At 49.5% G+C, this 13,929-nt stretch overlaps 1 long non-coding RNA gene and 2 other non-coding genes across 3 annotated transcripts in view; 2 read left to right on the top strand and 1 right to left on the bottom strand.

The window, feature by feature from the left end:
- The window catches only part of LOC103345140 (uncharacterized), a 297,246-nt gene that overhangs the window by 102,629 nt on the left and 180,688 nt on the right, over positions 1-13,929 (bottom strand). The gene's annotated exons all lie outside the window — the stretch shown is intronic.
- TRNAS-CGA (transfer RNA serine (anticodon CGA)) lies at positions 8,753-8,834 on the top strand. The gene has a single exon. It is a non-coding gene; the product is annotated as a tRNA-Ser (tRNA).
- TRNAR-ACG (transfer RNA arginine (anticodon ACG)) lies at positions 9,846-9,918 on the top strand. Its single transcript has one exon. It is a non-coding gene; the product is annotated as a tRNA-Arg (tRNA).

The raw sequence follows: 13,929 nt of genomic DNA, 5'->3' as shown, positions 1-13,929 counted from the left end.
AACACCCTGTGTGCACAGGGGCCTGTGCTACCGGGCAGGAATCCAGAACCACACAGAGGCTGCTCTTATCACCACCACCACCATCAGCACCACTCCTCCTCCCGATGGAGAAAAACCTCTCCCCCAAAGCAGACAAAGCCTTAGGGAAAGGGAGAAGGGAGGCCCTGGGGTTGTGGGACTCTCCCTAGTGGAAACCAAGACACCTCCAGGTTTCCAAGCCCTGGGGTGTCTCCATGGTTCAGTGGAGACAATGTTAGCTCTCACGTGGGGTGACGCTCTCTGAATGTAGGGAACACATGGATCCAAGGGGAGCAGGACACCTGTCAGTGTGGTGGTGCCCGGGCCTGCTAAGCTAAACCCCAGAAACATGGAAATCCTCCCTTCTTGCAGTACTTCCTCTAAAGAAAGACGACAGGCAACGGATGCTGTTGTACTGCATTTTCACCAACTCTTGATAAATGCCGAGACGTGTTTGCATGGGTTTCTCCCATCCTCTGTCTGCCTGGTTTCCACAGGGCAGGACCAGGGGACGGGATCCTTAGCAGCTCCTGCTGCCTCCCTGTCCTGGCTTGCACAGGAGGCTGCTGGCCCGTGCTCTGAGTCGTTTCCAAGCACAGTTATCTCGGTTTATTGTCTCTTAAACTCATTCACGTATACAATCCAGAAATTAACAGGACCCAAACTAGGTGCACGCCATAGACAATTCCTAGCGGCATTCTCTTCCAAGGTCAAAGCTTTTACAACACCTTCAGTGAGACCAAAGACTCAGTGAACCAAGAAGACCCACCCTGCCTTCACTCACAAACTCAGTGTCCTGTGGGTGATCCCACGGGACTGCCTGCCCTGCCCTGCGGGAGGTTGGGCGGGACCCCACAGCCTGGCTGCTGGCAGGCAGCAGGAGCTCCAGGCCCATTTCCCCCATCCCGCTTCCTGTTGGAAGTCTTGTGGCTGTGCCTTTACAACTGATAAACAGAGAGCCAATAAGCAACTCCCACGTTTCAGATGTGGGCCGGTTGCACAAAGGAGCCCAGGGGCTTATGTGGCCTATGTGACCCATAAGTCCATTGGTTAGGGGTCACACCTTATAGAATTGCTGTTACTACCCCAGGTTTTTTCTCCCCCCTTACCCTATAAAAGTCTGTGCCTGATTGCTAATAAACAGACATGCTCATTAGGCCTGTCTCTGGTGTTTGTTGTCAAGAGACTCCATCCCTCTTCCAGCCCATCAGCTGAGGGTCTCACACAGAGACCACAGTGTCCTGCCCTCAGGGGGAAAGAGCGCCAGCCACCCTGCCACCTGGTGCAAGCCACCTGGCTTTAACTACCACTCTAGGGCCTTTAGGAACAGAAAGCCATGCGATTTTATTTCAGTGTCACATACCCAGGAAGCCGTGGGAAATGAAGACCCCGAGGAGACAGGGCAACTGTACTTTCCTGCTGAGCTGGTGATGAGAAGGGGACCACCAGCCGAGAAGTGGTGTGGCTGCACAGAGATGTGGCTTGCTGAATGGTGACAAACTGGTGACTTAGCAAGGCTGTGTGTCCCCTCCTTCTCTGTGCCCCTGCGTCCTCACGACAAGGCTACTCCTTTCCTGAGGGCACCTGAGAAATGAGCACTGCTCCAGGGCAGACCGTGGCAGCGCCAGGGGAGGGGCCGGCAATCCTCAGGCCTCTGTGGGTTTTTCAAATGCCGGAATGTCGCGTGGAGAGGGAGCTTGTCCTGAAGCCCACGACCTGGATTCTCGTATTTGGTTTTCCTTGTGGTTGCTGCAGGTCAGGAACTCTGCTTCACACATCACTGTCTCCAGGGCCTGCTGCTCCTCTTACTGTCTCCCCTCTGCATCGCCTCTGCTGCTGTTCACTCCTGACCTGATCTCCCCTTGCTCTGCCCATCTCTCTAACACATCTTGGTGTCCTGAATGGGAGCCTCTTCCTCGTCCCACAATTCATATATTTTAAAACGTTTATTTCTTTTCATCTATTTGAAAAGCAGTGTTACAGAGAGGAATATATATAGAGAGAACTTCCATTTGCTGGTTCAGTCTCCAAATGCCTGAAATAACCAGGGCTGTGCCATGCCAGGAGTCTGAAACCCCAGCTGGGTCTCCCATGTGGGTGGCAGGGACCCAAGCACTTGAGCTGTCATCTGCTGTCTCCCTCCCAGGATGCATTAGCAGGGAGCTGGATTGGAAGTGGAACAGCCAGGAATCAAACCAGTACTCCAATACAGGACACTGACATCCCAGCAAGTGGCTTAACCCCCTCTGCTCAATGTCCTTCCCACCAGCCGCCCCCACACCACCACCAAGTCCATATTTTGAAGCCCTGGCTAGTTCCTATGCAACTGCACTAGGAGATGGGAACTTCTTAGGTAATTACAGCTCAGCGAGTCACAGACTAAGTCCCTGAGCCAATAGGACCGGTGACCTTCCTGGAAGAGGAGGAGACATTTGAGTTCTCTCTCTCGCTCTGCTCGCAGAAGCAAGCCTACTCAAGGACCCAGTGAGAAGCAGAGTCTACAAGCCAGGAAGAGAGGCCTCCCGGGAACCAGCTCAGGAAGCTCCTTGCCTTGATTTCCACCCTCCGGGCTGTGCAGGAGCACATTTCTGCTGCTTATGCCACCCAATCTGTGCACTCTCGTTGACTGCTCTAGGTTATAATGCAGGTGTGTCTGCCATAACAAACAGAACAGTGATCAGAGAGTCTGGCTGTCTCATATGCCCCTGGTACATGATGGTGTCCCTGGCATTACTTGAACTGTACCGTCAGAAAAGCCCAGTGAATCGGAGCCTCTCAACCAGACTTGACCAGTTTCAGATGACAGGAAAACCAGATCCCTTGCCAAAGAACACTGGCGTGTGGCCACAGCGTAACGTTCTTCTTCCTCCCAGCCTAGTGCCTGTGCACTAGGGCCAGAGAAACAGACTTCTCAGGGATTACAGACCAAGGCTCTGGACTGACCTCACTTCCTGGAGACTTAAAATGGCACCTTTTGTCCATCGGGCAAACAGGGCTGCTTTCATTAGACAACCAAAGAAGTTGTGCCTCTGGCCTCACTGTGAACACAGTGGGCACCTGTACCACCCTATAGCTATCCCCCAACTCCAGACCGAATCTCTATAATGCGTCCATGACAAAGGCTATTTACAGTGTGAAAAGGAATTTGACTAAAATCCCAATCGAAAAAGTAAACCAAAAGCAATGCTGTATCCTGGAGGGATCACAAAGATTATTGCCACCATTAATGCCTGGATGGTAGTGGGGGATGGGAGGGTAAGGGCACTGTGGGTACTGTGGGCACTGTGGCATAGTAGGTTAAGCTTCTGTCTGTGGCACCAGCATTCCATATGGCCACCCGTTCATGTCCTGGCTGTTCTACTTCCGATCCAGCTCTCTGCTATGGCCTGGGAAAACAATTGAAGATGGTCCAAGTGCTTGGGCCCCTGGACCCACATGGGAGACCCAGAAGAAGCTCTTGGTTTTAGATCAGCTCATCTCCTGCCATATGGGGAGTAAACCAGCAGATTGAAGACCTCTCTCTCTCTCTCTCTCTCTCTCTCTCTCTCTCTGTAATTCTGCCTTTCAAATAAATAAGTAAATCCTTTTAAAAAATGAGGCGGTGATGCTGGTCATGAATCTATTCACTTTGTGTATTCAACTGCAAAAGAGAAATGGATTATGGAGAATGACAGTGGATTCTTAAAATTACACGAGTAATTATTGCAATGGCATCTGCTCTTCCAGCTGTGGATTTAGTAATGGAGAAAATCAACACATCCTTTGGCACTAGCAGGCAACTACTGCTATGGTTAGTACTTCTTCTCTGGCCTTAATCATAAAGACCGCCACAAGGGTGGCTTCAGTTCCAGTGCCAGCAGCACCTTTTATCTTCCTTACCTATAGGTAGCATTCAGTCTGCAGCCCTGTGTTCCAGGCCAGACAGAGAGACCCCACAAATGGCTGCAGGAATTGTTACAGAACCCCCAAAACTGGGTCTGCTCAGCACCATACAGAAAGTGTGTTTATTGCAAAGCACAGAGCAAGGAGCTGGGCAGCTATGGTTAATTCCTGGGCTCCTTGAAGGGTCAGGAGTGAAGACTCTTACAGATCGAAGCTGGGGATGAGAGGTACGTGTTCAGCACACGTCCAGGTCCCTGGTTGTCTTGGTGCTCCTGTCCTTCCTTTGGATGGCAATATCGTGTTATTCAGGGAAACTTAACGATGATAGGTGGGCTCCAGTCAGCCTGAGGGCTGCACATAGGTGGTAGCTCCTTTTTTGGTCAGGGTTTGAGTTCTGGAAAGGAAAGCCCTCAAGACAAGACTGAATAGCGAGATGTCATCTGTTGGAGAAGCGAATGATAGCACTTGTGGGGCAGCTCTGCCATTCTCTCTACTCTCTGAGTTAATTTTTATTTAGAGAAGGATTTGCAGACATAAAAGCAGGCAAGGAAACTTTAGGCTAAGGGAGCAAGGCTTGGACACCAGCACCTGGTATCATCTAGCACCTGCATTCAAAGCCGTTTACCGCCTGCTCTCGCACAGGACCTCACTGGGGCCCTTAGACTGATCGTGGTATTGGTGCTGAGGAGGTAGTAACCGCTCTGCAACACTGCTCAGACTTCTGCATGCCAGGGGTAGGAGCAAACTTCCCCCAAGTCTGGAGTTTTCCCACTTCAGTGAAATTTTGTGGTGCAGTCGTCTGAAGTGTGGGGGTCCCTCCATCTGGCCCCTGTTACTATTGAGAACATGAAACCTCTATGTTTGGATTTTGGAGGTAACATGTGGGTATGCTACTCAAAAGCATTCTCTGACTCACCTGAACATCTCCCAGTTTTGACTAAGAAATGGGACCTAGATCAAGAAACAGTCTGCAGCCGGCCAGGCTGAGCTGGTGTGGCTTGAAGCGGCAGAGGGGACTGTTGGTGCTGTGTGGAGCCTGGGGTGAGCCACAGCCCAGACCTTGAACATCTCGGAGCTTCCTCTGTGGCCAACTGCCCTGCATTTGGAAAGCAGCTGTGAGGCCTGCATCAGCCCCACAGCACAGACCGAACACTTGGCAACCTGCCAGCCTAATGCCAGACGGCCTCAGACGCTCCTCACAAGTCGGGTATTGTGTGGGTCTCTAGCAAGAGGAAGAGACACAAATGTGGTTGCATACACGCCAGCTATGCCTCCACTCCGAAGACCTGCACCTACAGCCTCGGAGAGATCTCCAGACAGTGGATTGAAGGAGAAAAAGTCAAACAAGGTTTACAGACCACCCTGCTACCTTGCAGCATCGAAGTCTCATCCTGAGACACCCCTGAAGTAAATCCCAAAGGGAAACCCGGAGAACAGAACTGACAACACTGAGCCTGGCTTCTCTGCTGTGGATTTGTGATTCTAATATTTGTCAAAATCCACTTACACGGGCTGGTGCTGTGGTGCAGCAGGTTAACGCCCTGGCCTGCGGTGCTGGCATGCCATATGGGTGCTGGTTCTTTGAAAAAAAAAAAAAAAGTCCACCCACACATTCAATTCTCAAACACAGTAAGTCCCTAATCAGTGTCCTTTCCTCCAAAACACTCAATGAGACTCGATGCTTGTGTCCTGCCTGGAGATTCTTCCACCCAATGAAGTTTGAATAAAATTTTCAGCCATTTCTGCCCCTGAAAACTTGTCAAGAAATTGGCTATTTCCCACAGGCTATGATGGCTTCAAAGAACAGGGTCAACTTGGGAGAAGATGCAAAGAGACTGGAACTGATTCGCACCCCCATCTGCTGAGAGCTAGGATTTCATCGCAGGGCAGCCAGACACTAGCAGAGGAACAAACCATCTCTGTGTTCCCTCTTCTGGTTGTGTTTAGAATATTATGAACCCAATAGATTAATTGTTCTGCATAATATTCGGGGTCTCCTGCTCCCTCATAGGCTCTGGAGCCAGAGGGGATTAGCATGTGAGGAGGTGCTTTAATTGAATGTTCAAATAGGGGGTGGAGTTTGGGGGCAGGGCTTGAGTGCCTCCCATTTCTCGACCCTTTTCTGGAAATCTTGCAAGTGTCATGGCCTCAGGTGCATCATGGGAGTGGGTGTGCCAACCATGGGCATTTTATTATGACATCTTAATGATGTCAAGGTCACCACAGGAACCCAGCCTCAGCCATTTTGGATATTTCTAGCCTGGGAAACCTAGCAGCTGAGGTTGGATCAGAAGGTGGCTGGTTTTATGTGGTCCACGCATGGCTGTGGCACATGCAAGGCTGTAATCTCCAGTTTCTCTCTGCTAGCTACCACCCTGCCCATCTCAGACTGACAAGGACGTGAAAGACTTGACACTCACACTCTGCTGGCTGAAATCTAACGTGGCACAACAATTCTGAAGAGCAACTGGCAGTGTCTCTAGAAGTCAAATGTGTGCCTGTCTTATGATCCAGTCACTTCATTGCTAGTGTCTACACAAGAGAAAAGAAAACATATCTGCAAAAGGACTGGCACACCTGTGTTCACAATATAAAAGTTGAAATCTGGAAATACCTCAAATGGCCATCAACAGAGAAATACAATGAAATAGAAATGATGGAATACTACCCAGCAACAAGGAGTGAACTGCTGGTACCTGCAGCAACAAGGAGGGGCTTCAAAATAATTATGCTGAGAAGGGGAAGCCAGACGTCTCCCCTCCCCCAAATAAGTACATGCTGTAACTCACTATTTACACAACATTTTAGGAAATGCAGCTAAGCAGTAGCAGCAGAAGACAGATCAGGGGTTACTTGGAGATGGGAAGAGTGGGACAAGACAGCAAGAAGGGCGTACAAAGAGAAATTTTGGGGGTGGCAGATTTGGGGGATGGTTTTGACACAGGGAGGCAGAGGAAGAACTGAGCCCCATGGAGATCATAGTATTATTGCAAGACCTACATAATATGCCTTTGGTTCTCCTTGATCTGAAGATAAACAAACCCCTGCCAGGACCCAGCTCATACCAGTTTAGGGGGCCAAGGCTGACCTAGATTGCCCTATAGCTCATAACACCCTCATTGTAATACAATAGCATGCTAACTGACACACATACCAGAAGCCGTTGCAGGAAACACAGGCCATATAAGGAGTGAAAAGAGGCCGTAGCTTGATGCTAGGAAATCCCCACCAACTTCCCAGAACGACCACGCACAGTGCCCCCCCTTACTAGAACGTACCTCCCCTTGCACTAAGCACGGGCCAGAGATGAGACCTCTCCCCTCCAGTGGGCCCCACTCTCTGGAGTGTGCAGTAAAACACTTGCTGCTCACTCTTCACTATTCTCAACTCCCTCCTGAATTCCTTCTTGCACAAGGACAAGTGGCTGGACACCGGGCAGCCCTTGCTGTCCAGTGCCACTTTCTCAAGCACATACATGTGTCGAAACATATCAACTACAAACTCTAAATACCTTCAGTTTGTCAGTTCTACCTCAATAAAGCAGTTTTACAGAGGTACAGGGTGATAGATCTTGTGTCTATTGATTGTGTGTTCTGGAGAGATATTTTGTAAAATGCACATACAGTAACCCAAATATACCTCCAAGGGCAGCGTTGCATACACACTGCTCTGAACTGTCCTTTTATGTTTATGTGTATAATACATATATGTATGCACACGCATGATGATCTTTCTCATTTTTCCTTACACATGCATAGTGCTTCACTGTGTGCTCATGCCATGGTTTATCTAATTAAATGATCCTGAGTTATTTAAAAATAAATTAGTAATTATTTAACAATACCCCAGTTACTCACAGTTTTCCCAATCTTGCACTCACAAATAATGCTGCAGAGAATAAGTTTGAACACAATAAAATTTCTCATGCATGCAAATATACGTTGCACATTTGTGGAAATGCTGCCTTGACAGGCGTGTGCATTTGAAATATTGGTGAACTCACCACCCTCCCCAACCACAGTGCATGTACCCTTATGTCTGAACAGGGTCCTGGGTGCACCCAGCTCCATCCTTCACTCCCTCCACAACTGTGAGGCAAAAACAGGCTATCCTTGAAGCCTGCAGGGAGCTGGGGGGGGGGGGGGACTAAAATCAGGGGTTCTTATGACACTGGAAAAATTGCCTTCTCTCCAAGAGTTGAGATTAGCAGCCTGTAGCCTAGTTGGCTGAGGCTGATCTGATGAGGGGGCTTGGATGGTATTAGAAAAATAAAGGCCCATGCTGCTTGCTGCTTGAATGCAGTACACTAGAGAAAGAATCAGTGCGAGGAAATCAGGTTTGTCCAAGAAGCTAGCGGTCTCGTGGGAAAAGCAGATGTTTCTGTCTTAAAGGAACTTTCCCAATACTCAAGTCAGAGAGGACTTTTCAAAGAAGAAAGGAGAGTTGAGAAGATTAGAAAAGACGGCGGGCGTAGCAGATTGTCAGGCGGGTTCCCAGGATCACTTCTGGGAAGGCAGAGATTGGACTTGGGGATTATAAATTGCTTTCTTATCTGAGGTCAGGAAATTCTAGCCATTCCCTAGTCCTTAGGATCCTTGAGCAAGTACTGTTGATCTGTGGAGTTCAATGCAGGTCTGACTAGTCACAATGGCAGCAGTTAGCTGGTGTGAAACGGAATGTGCACAGAGCAAAGAAAACGTGTCCGCGTGCGTGCCGGCTGATGTGCAGCTCCTTTCGCGTGTCGCTGGAAGTAGCCAGGCAGGCGGGAGTGGGGAAACCGATGCTCAAGATTGGAACACGCAGAGCCTTATCAGTCTGTATTTTTAAGCTATAAATGGCGCCAGCTCATCGGGCTGTGATGGCCGAGTGGTTAAGGCGTTGGACTCGAAATCCAATGGGGTCTCCCCGCGCAGGTTCAAATCCTGCTCACAGCGGTCCCTCGTGTTTTTCCGAGTCACTGGCGCTGTGACTCCGCTTTTCATCTTACTCCACGTGCAGACCTGGAAGTTGGCCGCATCCCTCCTGCAGCCGCGTGTCGCAGGCCCACTCCCCGGGGCGGCGCGCCTGCTGGCCGCAGCGCCCGCGTGCACACCAGGCCAGGAGCCCCAGAGCGCTCGGAGAAGCCCTGCGCTCGGTGCGGGGACCGCGATACATGTCGCCGCGGCGCACCCCAGTGGATGCAGGCGAGAAAGCGCGCAAACGTTTTTACACAACTGAAATAAAACTCCCTGTTGCTAATAAAACGTAGATAACCTAACAGTTCTCCGATTTAAAAACAAAGAGACCAGACGAGCAGACGGGAACCGCGCGTCTGGGGTCATAAATCTCCAGCATGTGCTCGCTAGACCTCTTGGAAATACTCCCACGCCGTTGTATTTCCTCGAGCCGGGTTACCTAAACACGGCCAGGATCTTCCAACTTCGCCATCACAGCCGCGCAGCAGCCACAGTGGTACGTGGATTGGGACCTTAAAACGCTTATCTGCAGGGAGTTCCTGCGCCCCTGTTGCCGGGTTTGGACGGAGCGGGTATTTCTGGGCACGCTTTCCGCGGCGTGGAGTTTGGGATCTTTTCCTCCGCGTGAGTTCAGTTCTCGGGAGAGCCAGGTGGAAAGGGATTACCACCGAGGGCGGTATCGTCTTTCACCTTCTCTTTCGTTACATCAAAGGCTCAGAGTATGTGGGCCACGCATCACTGACGCACACCCCACGTCGCTTACCCGATGAAAGCATAAAAGAAAGGGAACTTGTTGGACCAGCGGCGGCCACTTGTGCGCCCCGACAAAAGTCGTAGAGGGAGATGGTGACGGCAGAGCTCCTCGGAAAACACACGTGTCGGAAGGGAAGGCGCTCGGCCAGCGTCGCCGGAAGCTGCCGCCTGCCTCGGGAGTCGGCGCTTTTCAATTATCCCAATTAACAATGAACAACTGGGGGTGTTTCCCCGGCGGGGCCAGTGGCGCAATGGATAACGCGTCTGACTACGGATCAGAAGATTCTAGGTTCGACTCCTGGCTGGCTCGTAGGCGTCCTTTTTGCCTTTAGGAACGATGCTTTCTTGCGACAGTTGTCGAACGACCGACAGAAACGTTCTTGGGGTCCCTGGGAACAGAGGCCTCGCCATCTGTAGCTTCCCTCGCGTGGTGCCGCCCCCTGCGGCCACGTCCTCTAAGGGCGTCTCAGAAATCCCATCAGTTCCACTGACACTGAGAGAGAGGGCTGGCGGAGAGCGCTCTTTGGTAAGACAACCCCGAAAGTCAAATTAAGGAGTATTATTCGACGATTCCATTTATATGAAATGTGCTGAACAAGCAACTACAGAGATGGAAAGTGTTCGCGGTTGCCAGACGCGGGAGGAGAGGGCGATGGGTGAGGAAATGTTCTGAAGTTAGACAATGGTGATGCTTAAATAACTGAATCTGAGAGAGAGAGAGAGAGAGAGAGAGAGAGAGAGAGAGAGAGAATCCTCTGAACTGTGTGCCTTGAAGAGTCAGCTATTATGGTAAGTGGATTACATCTTAATTTTTTAAAAAGCCAAAGATACCCACAGAAAAGCCAACACAAACTGGCCATTATTTTCTTCACCGACTCGCTCAGCTGGGCTGGGCTCGGAGGAAGAAGGAGGTCCCTGCCTCTGTGGGTCCAGGAAGGCCGTGCGCGCCCCGGGGCCCTTGCGGCCCGCGCGCGGCTCCCCTCCAGCGCACAGGCCGACTGCGAAAGGCCGAGGCCGAACCCTGGGAAGAACCCGAGACAAAAGCTCGGCCCACGAGAGGAGGGCGAGGGAGCGGGAAACCAGGTGTGGCGGGCAGGAGCCAGGGCGCGTAGGCGGAAGAGCCTTCCCTGGAGGTAGGAGAGCCGCAGGTGAAATCGAGCGCGCGCGGCAAGAGTCCCCGAAGGAAACGGTTCGCAGGCTTGGGCGCGCGGAGGAGGCGCGGAGATGGAGCAGGAAGCCGTTCTGTGCGGCTCGTCCGGCCTGGAGCCCATCTGGATGGCAGGAGGCGGCGCCCACCTGGGGCGGCCTGAGCGCCACGCCGGAGCCTTCGGGTGCGAAGGGCGTGAGGGGCCGCTCCGAGGGCGCAGCTCTCCACCGTCGTCCGGCCTTGATACCGGGCTTGGGCCAGCCGCGGCGACCTTTCCCTCCCAGGGTTTCTGTTGTCTCTTTTGTGAGCCCACCTTCCCCTCCGGTAAAAAGACCCCTGATAGAATGAGCGCGCTGCGCTCCACCTGTCCGCGTTGCGGCCTCCTCTCACACCCCCTCTAGAGAGGATGTTGTGAAAATGGAATTGTTTTCTTTTACACAGCCGTTCCTGAACTGCGCTGTCCAAAACAACACTCACTCACATATGTTTCAAAAACTGCAAATATATCTTTTAAAAACAGTGTTAAAGAATGGCTCCTGCCATCAGATCAGCGCGGTGCGCCAGCCGCGGCGGCCATTGGAGGGTGAACCAACGGCAAAGGAAGACCTTTCTCTCTCTGTCTCTCTCTCTCACTGTCCACTCTGCCTGTCAAAAAAAAAAAAAGTGTTAAAGAATGGATGCTACCTCAACATTTTTTATGATTTGCATTTTTGAATGCTACCATTTGGGAATAAAACATTGACCTCAGTTGTTTATTTCTACATTTTTAATGTGGCCACTAGCAAATTTTAAATCAGCTATTATGTGATAGCGCAGGTTGACTCCCATCTTCCCGGGGTTATTGATGTGGTGACAGCACGTGCTATCAATCTGCCATTCTAGACCGTCCTCTACTTGGTTCTTAGCATTTCGCTAGCTCTGTTATTGTTCATTTTGTATTTATAAACGCTTCTCTCTTCCCTTCTCTCTCCCTCCCTCTCCGCCCCCCACTTCTGTCAGTGGATTTTTAGACATCAAGTGTCTGTCTGTCCTATGTCAATGCTGTATGTTCCATCTCTGACTTACTCTGATTTCTCATAACCCTGGACCCCCAGAGAACGAGAGAAACAGCAGCATCGGCAAGTATGCCGTGCTAAAATCCTGAGGGGCACTCCAGCCTCCTCGTGGGATGAAGAAGTCTGGGAAGGGTGTCACTCCCAACCAGCGACAGCAAGTCCGGACCAGATGATTTCAGTTTTTCTAAGGTCCACTCGCCGGATGTTCCCCATCCCTGCTAGGAATGACAGATGTTTGAGGAAATACACGTTTGCCCTGATTTGAACATTACATGATACATACATGTTGTAGAAATCACATGGTACCTCATAAGTATGGATGATTTTTACCAGTTTTTTCTTTTTAAAAAAATAAAATACACATGATCGTTATGTTAAAGGCTCTACTGGAAAAGACACATAAACAGATGAGAAAGGCTCTGATAGTGAATCGGATATCAATTTCAGAGTTATGCTGGAAGCACTAAGACTCAAATGGATACACTTAATAATGAAAGAAGTGTGAGGGGCAGAGGTAAAATGTTCCACAGCCAGACTTCCGTCTCCACAGCGCTGAGGAGAGATCAGTGAATGTGAAGACTGGTCAATGAAAACCACCCTGACTGGGGAACAGGGAAAAGGGCATTGAAGAGCTGTTGATTCACTCCACACCATCTAACATATGTGTGACAGAAAATCAAAAAAGAAAAGAGAGAAAAGGGTGGGAAAATTTGTGAAGAGATAATGAATGCCTGGGTATTTTCCCAAAATAATGAAATTCATCAAGCTACTGCTTCAAGAAGGTCAGGGAATCTATCAGGATAAACAAGTGGGGGAGGGAGTACTGTTTGCATCATCTTCAAACTGCTGAAAAGCCAAAGAAAAAGGGACACTATTGATGGCAGCCAAAGAACAAAATGCACATTATATACAGATGAACGAAGATCAAAATTGCAGATTTCTCATTGGAAATTAAATATTCCAGAAGACCATAGAATGACTTTTATCTAAGAGAAGGAAATCACAATAAAGAAAACAAAAACTCAGTAACTCAGAATTCTGTGCCAAACAAAAAATATTTTTTGGGGTTGACTCTGTGGTGCCGTGGGTTAAAGCCTGGGCCTGCAGCACCGGCAGCCAATATGGGTGCCGGATCGAGTTCATTAGCTCCCTGCTAACACACCTGGGAATGCAGTGGAGGATGACCCGAGTGTGTGGGCCCCTAGACCCATGTGAAAGACCCAGATGAAGCTCCAGCTCAGCCCAGCTCCAGCCACTGTGGCCATTTGGGGAGTGAACCAGCGGATGGAAGACCCTTTCTCTCTCTCTCTGTCTCTCTCTCTCTCTCTTTCTCTCTCTCTCCCCCTCTCTAACTCTTTCAAATAAATAAAATAAATCTTTTAAAAAATATTTTCCAAAACTGACGAAGAAATACAAGTACAGATGTTTTCAGATGAACAAAACCTTAAGAATGTGTTACTAGCAGAATTAGTAATATGTGCACAATAGGAATATTATAAAAATTTCCTCAGGAAGAAGGAATATGAGGCCAGAGAGACACAGAAGAATAAACAACCCAGGAACGGTTGCAATGATGGTACATACAAATAATATTTTTCCCAATTATCACTAAAAAACTTGACTGCATAAAGTGAAAGTAGTAGTGACACACTGCACAATGATAGCATAGCTGAAATCAAGATGTGTGACAATAATCCAAACCATCAGAGGTTATAGAGTGTTTCAGGTTGCTTACTACACATGAGTAGTGTATTATTTGAAGGTAGACTTTGAGTAACTGTAACTGTATACAGAAAACCCTAGGGAAACCAATAAAGTAGATTTTCAAAGAAGCATAAATGATAAGGCAATATTGGAAATAAATGTTGTAAAAATACATATTTCAAAGGTAAGAGAAAAGAACAAAAGGAACACATAGAAAACAACTAACAAGATGATAGACTTTAAAATTTTTATTTGCTCATTTATTTGATAGGCAGAGAGGCAGAGACAAAGATCGAGAGAGCACTCACGGACTGGCTCACTCCCCAAAGGCCCAAAACCTGGGTCATGGGAATTCAACTCAGGTCTTCCACAGGGCAGGAACACAGCTGCCTGGGCCATCACTTCTGCCTTCCAG

This window comes from Oryctolagus cuniculus, chromosome 5, assembly GCF_051225735.1.
Source record: "Oryctolagus cuniculus isolate XC-2025 breed Fujian yellow rabbit chromosome 5, ASM5122573v1, whole genome shotgun sequence".
Lineage (NCBI taxonomy): Eukaryota > Metazoa > Chordata > Mammalia > Lagomorpha > Leporidae > Oryctolagus > Oryctolagus cuniculus.
Note: the sequence above shows the minus strand (reverse complement) of the source record. Positions and strands in the feature narration are given on the sequence as shown.